We start from the raw sequence: 10,389 nt of genomic DNA on the forward strand, positions 1-10,389 counted from the left end.
TAGAGTTACAGGTTCCTGAGGTGGTACAGGAACATATAGAATGCTTGTCAGTGCTCAAACTTCCCCGTAATTGTGGGTTGCTCACCTAATTTTGTCAATATAACGGACCTTCACACAACTGTCATATGAGTGGGAGGCTTAGCTAGCTATAAAACCAGGTTTAACTCATCATTTCCTCGGAAAATGCCTATACGAAGTCAAGAATATGGCAGTTGTTTTTCACTTCTTCCGTTGATTGATACCGTTTGATTTTGTAACTTTTAACGGACTTCACCCTTTTTGAATTTGCCTGGGAGTTCGATATTTTTGTTATACTTTTTTCTAGGACAGTTGTGTTACAGGACAACATAAGAACAAACTGTAAAACTTTGTTGAAAATGTCTTGACTCGTCAGATCTGCGCGAATCACAAAAACAACTAACATAGAGACAAAAGACACAATATGCCGATCTCATAATAACGACAGTTATTAAAAGCTATATGTAGTTCAAAGCCAATAACAACTAAAACAAAAATCCAGACTAAAGAAGTAATTAGTAAACATCCAACGGATTTAGTGTAAAGACATCATACAAAACAGTATGAGAAACGAATGACCTTGTGCAATGCCAAAATGTAAGTAAACAGTATCGACAGGATGTAGGATAATGAGTTATCATTCACAAATTGTTTCAACGGTAATCGTTTGAAAGGATCGTCCTCATAGTAAGTCTAAGGAAGGTGGTTTTAACACACACCTTGAACACTATGACGTTTGTAATTCGATATTATTAATCAAGTGTTAACATATGTTTTATAAATTGGTGAGCGATAAATGACGAGTCGTTCATGACAAATGTTATTCTTATCACTTTCTGGTGAATTATAATTTTTTTTCGATATTGGTGAAAAGACTGAAATGGGATGACATATTTTAGAATAAAAGATACATAAACGGAAAAATGACCAATGATACGTTATTATTCCATAATGCCTACAACACACACATTTTGAATATTTTGTAAAAAGGTTGTTTACTACAATTTAAAACACTTAACATTTGCAAAGAAATATCAGATGATTGGTATAAACCGTGGATGTGAACAAAACATTTAAGGGTTGATAATACTTGCTTCCTTTGTGGCATCCTACGTGCGTATTGTGACATGCAAATATCTGATGCAAGATCTTGTTGATTTTGTCATTACCAATTTTAGATGCAGGAAAGATAACATATCGTGATCATCAGTAACACATATATTCTACCAAGGTCAACAAAATCATTATGGCGTAAACATTACAATAAAAACCATTCGAGCAGTATTTTTCTTGAATGCATGAACCCTTAATCAAAGAGATTATCATAGGACACAAAAGTCACGTAATATTTAGTGGGATATCTAACCCAGTAGGGTCATATGATAACTTGGATATCGCTGAAATGTTGATAAACAAGTATATAAATGATTAAATGGAAGTCATCCCTTTATAGTAAAGTTTGATATTGAATTAACTGTCATTTGAATGTAAATGTTGAAATGGAAGTCATCTCTTTGTAGCAAAGTCTAGTATTGAATTGACTGTCACTTGAATGTAAATTGTAAAATGGAAGTCATCTCTTTTTAGTAAAGTTTAATTTTGAATTGACTGTCACTTGAATGTAAATGATTAAATAAAATTATATGAATTTTTGGTGGAATTTATATCAGTTGTCTGTGCTGAATTCAACACGGAAAAAGATAATATAATATATGTATTATAAAAAAAGTGAGTAATCTACGTTTAAAATGTTATAACGAAAGTCTCTTTAATAAATTATGTGGTTTCTGTAACAATCTTGGCACAATTGGCCAAGAAATCCCCATTTTCAATAAAATGCAATCAAAAAATGTCCCTTTTCATTAAAACATATCGTACGATCGAAATAGACTATGATATTTTATGGAATAAAACTACTTATAATAAGGAAAACAACGAATTTATCTATTAGACTAAATACTAATGACTACTTCCGTTGACAATAAAATGATAAAACTACAAAATTAAGTATCATCAAAGATGTATTCCTCACTTAAACCACAAAATAATTCCGTACGGTAAAAAAATAGTTTTTTTGCTTCTACCCTTACCATCGCCTGAAATGCATTGTCATGTAAAAACAAAAAACCAGAGAACAATTTTTTTGTTAGTATCATTGATGTTCGCTTCTTTCTATCAAAATATCAATCTTTTAAAAAGACTGTTATAAATTGTTAGTATATATATAACAGTACAACAAAAGTAGAAAAAAATGCAAGGTCATTGTCGTTGTTTTTGATAAAAAGCCATTGAAAATTTGTCAGGCAATGATTCCATCTAGAATGTTCATACATCTAACATTGGCACCCTTTTTTTTAATTCTAAAACTAGGAAAACGAAAAACAAGGATGTTATAACATTTTCACAAATGGCTTATAACTACAGTTGGGTGCAGACCAATCATTACATGTGGACGGGCGGAAAAAGTTAACGCGACGTTCAATCGCGTGCACTTCAAGTAAACGCCGCGTTAACTGTGCGTTAACTCCGTAATTTTCAGTAGACATAAAAAGTAAACGAGCGTTTACTTTCGCGTTTACCTCCCCGTTAACGCAAAATCGGCGCGTCTTCTAATTTTGTAAAGAGTAAACGGGCGTTTACTTTCGCGTTTACTTCCGCGTTAACGTGAAAAAGGCGCGTCTTCTTATTTCGTCAAAAGTAAACGCACGTTTACTGTTTGTAGTAAACGCGCGTTAACGCAAATTGTCATCGTATCCTGGATACACTGACCTTATATATAAATATCAAATGATAAAGTACATCAAAATTTAATGACCAACTGTTCATTTTCGATTGACATTAACAGTTAACTAATAATGTTACTACATCTCTTTAATAATTGAAAATTGATCATAGTAAATTTCTTTTTCTGCACAAACAAACAGTTCAAGCATGTCCTTCTTTTATTCAAATAATTAAATCATCACCAAAATCCAGCAGTCTTCACATCTTAGACTGTCCGACTCAGGATGACTCGTTTAACAAAATTATTTGACCTCATCAACCAAAACTAACCATATTTGCACTTCATCAAGTAAATATATATAGCCGCACAGTAATTCAGTTATATTTTTAGGTCAGGAGGGACTGTATAATACAAATGACAGCAATATTGGAAAACAATGACTACAAAATTTTGTTCGCATCAATTTATAGTGCCAGAATGTTCCCTTTTTATTGAAAATATTGAATCGTAAACAAATATCAGTAGTTTTCATATCTCAGACTGACTTGATAACAAAATTATTTGACAGCATCAACCAAAACTGACCTATTTGAACTGTATTATGTAAATCTTAATAGCTGCATAGTAAATCAGTTATATTTTTATATCAGGATGGATTGTATAATACAAATGACAGCAATTTTGGAAAACAATGACTACAAAATTTTGTTCGCATTAATTTTTAGTGCCAGCATGTCGTCTTTTATTCAAAATACTGAATCGTAAAAAAATATCAGTAGTTTTCATACCTCAGACTGACTCGTATAACAAAATATTTTGTCCGCATCAACCAAAACTGACTATATTTGCACTTTATCAAGTAAATATATATAGCCGCACAGTAATTCAGTTCTATTTTCATGTCAGGATGAACTGTATAATACAAATTACAGCAATATTAGGACACATTGAGTACAAAATTTTGTTCGCATCAATTTATAGTGCCAGTATGACCTCTTTTTATTCAAAATATTTAATCGTAAACAAATATCAGTAGTTGTCATACCTCAGACTGACTCGTATAACTAAATTTTTTTTCCGCATCAACCAAAACTGACCTTATTTGTTCTTTTTTATGTAAATCTTATAGTCGCATAGTAAATCAGTAATATTTTATGTAAGGATGGATTGTATAATACAAATAATAGCCATATTGGAAAACAATGACTACAGAATTTTGTTCGCATCAATTTATAGTGCCAGAATGTTCCCTTTTTATTGAAAATATTGAATCGTAAACAAATATGAGTAGTTTTCATATCTCAGACTGACTTGATAACAAAATTATTTGACCGCATCAACCAAAACTGACCATATTTGCTTTTTTTATTACATCTTATAGTCGCATAGTAAATCAGTAATATTTTTATATCGGGATGGATTGTATAATACAAATGACCGCAATATTGGAAAACAATGACAACAAAATTTGGTTCTCATCAATTTATAGTGCCAGCATGTCCTCTTTTTATTCAAAATATTGAATCGTAAACAAATATCAGTAGTTTTCAGACCTCAGACTGTATCATATAACAAAATTATTTGTCCGCAACAACCAAAACTGACCATTTTTGCACTATATCATGCAAATCTATGTAGCTGCATTGTAAATCAGTTATATTTTTATATCAGGATGGATTGTATAATACAAATGACAGCAAGGTCACATGAAGGTCAGGAGGGAGTGTATAATAATAATTACAGTTATATTAGAAAACAATGACTACAAAATTTTGATCGCATCAATTTAAAGTGCCAACATGTCCTCTTTTTTTTCAAAATATTGAATTGTAAACAAATATAAGAAGTTTTCATACCTAAGACTGACTCGTATAACAAAATTATTTGACCTCATCAACCAAAACTGACCTATTTGAACTGTATTATGTAAATCTTAATAGCTGCATAGTAAATCAGTTATATTTTTATATCAGGATGGATTGTATAATACAAATGACAGCAATATTTGAAAACAATGACTACAAAATTTTGTTCGCATTAATTTTTAGTGCCAGAATGTTCCCTTTATATTGAAAATATTGAATCGTAAACAAATATCAGTAGTTTTCATACTTCAGACTGACTCGTATAACAAAATTATTTGTCCGCATCAACCAAAACTGACTATATTTGCACTATATCATGCAAATCTATATAGCTGCATAGTAAATTAGTTATATTTTTAGGTCAGGAGAAACTGTATAAAACAAATGACAGTAATATTAGAAAACAATGACGACAAAATTTTGTTCCCATCAATTTTTAGTGCCAGCATGTCGTCTTTTTATTCAAAATATTGAATCGTAAACACATTTTAGTGTTTTCATACCTTAGACTGACTCATGTAACAAAATGATTTGTCCGCATCAACCAAAACTGACTATGTTTGCACTTTATTATGGAAATCTTTATAGTTGCATAATGAAAAGTAAAATCACAAAAATACTGAACTCCGAGGAAAATTCAATCGGAAAGTCCCTAATCACATGGCAAAATCAAATGACAAAACACATCAAACGAATGGACAACAACTGTCATATTCCTGACTTGGTACAGGCATTTTCAAATGTAGAAAATGGTGGATTGAACCTGGTTTTATAGCGCTAAACCTCTCACTTGTACGACAGTCTCATCAAATTCCGTTATATTTACAACGATGCGTGAACAAAACAGACATTATAAATAAAATAGTCAAAATATGGGTACAGCAGTCATCACTGTGTTACAATATCAAAACAAACAATTATTTACAAAAAAGAACAAAAGCATCTATCAAATTAAAAACCACATTCATTGCTTCGCGTGTCTGACGTCAGAAAATGTAAACGTCACATAAGAAGAAATTTTGTCATTCAATGTTTATTCAAAACAATTTTATAATTTCAAATGGGGAATGTTGGTATACAGGGTTAAAAAATCAAAAGTTAAGTTAGAATTAATTTCAGAAATAGACCGAGATTTAAAATTGTCCAGAAGTTCTTTAGAATTTTTAAGAATCCACATATGGTTAATACCACTACGGGAGTAAAATAAATTTGTCGTTTGTCGTTCAAAGTATTTTCAAATTTATAATAGAACAATAACATAATGACATATAATAGAACAATAACATAATGACATATAATAGAACAATAACATAATGACGGGATCTTTTGAAGTACAGAGTCACGTTATAAGAACCACAGAAACACAAAAAGTCGCATATACAAAACACACCAGCAAAAATGAAAGATAATACAAACACATTGACGGGATGTATAAGTACCCAGCCACGTCAAATGGATATCACAGAAAACAAACCAAACAGTAAAAGTAATATTAATAATAGAACAAAGAAAAATGAAAGAACAATATTACACGTTGTTAAGATGATAAACAACGTCAGTATGCAGAATCTATACTTCAAGACCATCATGTATTATTTGTGAAGTTGATACGGAATATTTATCAACAAGGTCTTGGTACCTTCCGATGAACTTATTTAGAAAAAGGACGAGACGTTCTTTGACATACCCCTGGTTCATCAACTTTCTGCTCAGACACTGGTGACGTATTACAAAGTCTGAGTAGGAGCTGCAAGCTCTTTAATATCGAATAAGTTGGGAAATGTATATCCCATATGCAGGTGAAGTTGGTATATTGCTACTAAGGTGGGGGAAATTTATAATTTTAAAATTAAAATCGTCTCGTTTGTCATAGATTCTGGTACTGAGATTACTGTGTATGTCAAATTCGAGATATAGGTCTAAAAATGAGGCGGAGGAAGCCGTGTCTGTTGTTTCTTTAATTTCTAGTTCTGGGGGATATATTAATGGAACCCAATCAGAAAATATCGGATTGTTAATGGAAAGAACATCATCAATATATCTAAAAGTGAAATTAAATAATCTGGCTTCTTTGATCTTCTTGTTTTTGACAAGTGTCTGAAGGAACTCCGATTCATATGAAAATAAGAAGAGGTCGGCAAGGAGAGGCGCACAGTTCGTTCCCATAGGAATGCCGACAATTTGTTGAAAAAAGTCTACCTCCAAATTCAACAAATATGTTGTCGATAAGAAACTCCAGCATACTGTCACTAAAGTCAGTAGTTCGGGATGGTTTGTATTTTAAACAAAACTATAATATTTAACGGCATCATCCAACACTGACATGACTGATTAAAGTAATTTATAATGAAAAGTATTAGAAGTTCTCTTCTTGGAATAGTGTATTGTTAATATATTATGGCGGTTGATTGATTTCGTTTGTAGCCTAACGTCCAGGGGCAAATATTGTTTTCATGTTCAGATCGAGTATATTTTTCGGACGTCCCAGATATCATTTATAATCGTTATGGATAAGTCTGTCTAATTTGACGAGATGATACAAATGTACAAACTTATACAACACCTTATCAATATCCCTATATATACGCTGTACAATTTTCGATTGAATATTTGGCAAAACAGTATCTTAAATCATGTAAATCCAAGGCAAACAATGTGAATTAGGATTAAAAATCCATGTATTAATGCATAGAGTTATATTTAGGAACTGATTTTTTGTAATTTATAAAAGTTAATATTTCGAATTAAAAGTGTTTTTGAATTGTTCTGGTTTGAAACACTTGTTCGTAAAATATTAAGATACAATAAAATTGAGAATGGAAATGGGGAATGTGTCAAAGAGACAACAACCCGACCATAGAACAGACAACAGCAGAAGGTCACCAACAGGTCTTCAATGCAGCGAGAAATTCCCGCACCCAGAGGCGTCCTTCAGCTGGCCCCTAAACAAATATATATACTAGTTCAGTGATAATGAACGCCATACTAAACTCCAAATTGTACACAAGAAACTAAAATTAAAAATAATACAAGACTAACAAAGGCTAGAGGCTCCTGACTTGGGACAGGCGCAAAAATGCGGCGGGGTTAAACATGTTTATGAGATCTCAACCCTCCCCCTATACCTCTAGCCAATGTAGAAAAGTAAACGCATAACAATACGCACATTAAAATTCAGTTCAAGAGAAGTCCGAGTCTGATGTCAGAAGATGTAACCAAAGAAAATAAACAAAATGACAATAATACATAAATAACAACAGACTACTAGCAGTTAACTGACATGTCAGCTCCAGACTTCAATTAAACTGATTGAAAGATTATGTCTTCATCATATGAATATCAGGCACAATCCTTCCCGTTAGGGGTTTAGTATCATACCATCATAACATATATGAGAAGAACATAACCCGTGTCATCTTAACAACTGGTTTTTAGATAAATGTGTTTAGTGCCGATGCAAAGACCCTATAAGTGAATCAATATTAACGCCAAAATATGCAATTTTTAATGACCTGACAACAGTATCGTAACTATATCCCTTCTTAATAAGTCTATTTAAAGGTTTAATTAGCTTCAGAGGTGAATACTGACATTTTTGTGCTTTATAAAGAATATTTCCATAAAAAATTGGATGTGAAATACCTGAACGTATAAGAAGTCTTCATGTTGAGCTATATTTACGAATGATGTCCTTATACCGATGATAAAATTTAGTAAATGTTTTGACTAGTTTGTGATATCGAAAACCCTGGTGTAATAATTTTTCAGTAATACATAAATTTCTCTCGTTAAAATCTAAAACATTGTTACATACACGAGCGAATCGTACAAGTTGAGATATATAAACACCGTAAGATGGTGACGAGGGAACGTCACCATCTAAAAATGGATAATTAACGATAGGAAATGAAAAATCATCTCTTTTATCATATATTTTAGTATTAAGCTTTCCGTTAATGATATAGATATCAAGATCGAGGAAAGGGCAGTGGTCATTGTTAGTATTAGCTTTATTTAAAGTAAGTTCAACAGGATTAATTTCTTTAGTATACACACTGAAGTCGTCATTATTGAGAGCCAAAATATCATCCAAATATCTAAAAGTATTATTAAATTTGTGTATCAGATGTTGTTTCGATGGGTCTTTGCTGATTTTTGTCATAAATTGTAACTCATAGCAATACAAAAAAAGGTCCGCAATAAGTGGTGCACAGTAAGTTCCCATTGGAAGTCCGATAACCTGACGATATACGGAATCTCCAAAGCGAACAAAAATGTTATCTAGTAAAAATTCAAGGGCATATATAGTATCAAAGCATGTCCAATTGACATAGTTTTTTTGTTTATTGCTACTGAAAAATGACCTAAAAGAGTTTGAACATATGTATTCACATTCTGACTTTTTAAATGCCCATTTAATTAGGTGTGTGAATTTTTTCTTAATGAGAATGTGAGGCAATGTGATATATAGGGTAGAAAAATCAAATCTTTGAACAGATTCAAAATCACCAATATATGCATGTAATTTATCAAGTACTTCCAACGAGTTCTTGACACTCCAAAAGTAATTAATTCCACTATTTTCGAAGGCCTTATTTGAACAATTTATTATCAGGTTTTTGATTGTACCAAGTGTACTGGTAAGAAGAATAGACAATTTAGTAGTGGAACAATGGCTTGAAGACGAAATGAATCTATATTTGTAAGGTGTTTTGTGTAGCTTCAGAAGCCAATACATAGTTGGGACTTTCATTGTATTTGGTTCTGCATGTAAAGCGGTAGCTAAAAGTTTATGTTTGTGACAGATGTCGTTTTCTGAAAATGGAGTCAGTTGGAATGTTGGTGAATTGGTGAAGTCGTTTTAATTAAAATAAATGTACAAATGAACACGAAGTTTATTTCTTAATTTACACAATCAGTTAACGCGAAAAGTAAACGGGCGTTTACTTTCAAGTGCACGTAGAAATACACTTGTGAAATCTGTAGTGAACGCCCGTTTACTTTAAAGTGCACGTAAAAATAAACTTGTGAAATCTGAAGTAAACGCCCGTTTACTACTGACTAAACGGACACATAGTAAACGCCCGTTTACTCGGGTAGACATTAGAAATTTCCATTTTGACCGCGTTAACGTAATTATAGTAAACGCGCGTCTACTAGTAAACGCGAACAGTGAAGTTAACTAACGAAATATGTGCATGCGGCGTTAACTTGCGTTTACTTTGTGTAATGCTTGGTCTGCACCAAACTGTACAAGTGTATATCAGTCAGGGGCGTTACTTAAAAAAGTTATTTTTTAAGCTACTTATATAGGCAATTTGTGTTTTCTAAAAATTATTTAAATACTCAATAGAGTTATTTCAAAATTCAATAGAAGCATTGGCTCAATGTAGTTTTTATCAATTTTTACATCGTTTTATTACATAAAATTACGAATTTATCAAATTTGAGAGGAGTAACGAGATAAAAGGTTACTTTTAAAATAATGACATAATTTTTGCTTCACTTGTATACGTTATTTTATACATCGTTGAAAGAATTGGTAATTATAATGATTTAAAGAACATAATAATTTTTTTTAGTTTTCATGGGAAAAAATCACCAGATGTCTATGAAAATTTGTTAAAGCTAGTAAAATCTGTATGTAGCTTCGTTTTCAACATAAGTTGTATAGGTTATTTTGAAAGTTACTGGTTTAAGTAATATCCCTGACTGTATATGAACCCCCCCCCCCCCCCCAAAAAAAAAAAATAAAACAACAAAAAAAAAAAAAACTAGGGG

Source organism: Mytilus californianus, unplaced genomic scaffold (genome assembly GCF_021869535.1).
Source record: "Mytilus californianus isolate M0D057914Y unplaced genomic scaffold, xbMytCali1.0.p SCAF_3, whole genome shotgun sequence".
NCBI classification, from domain to species: Eukaryota; Metazoa; Mollusca; class Bivalvia; order Mytilida; family Mytilidae; genus Mytilus; species Mytilus californianus.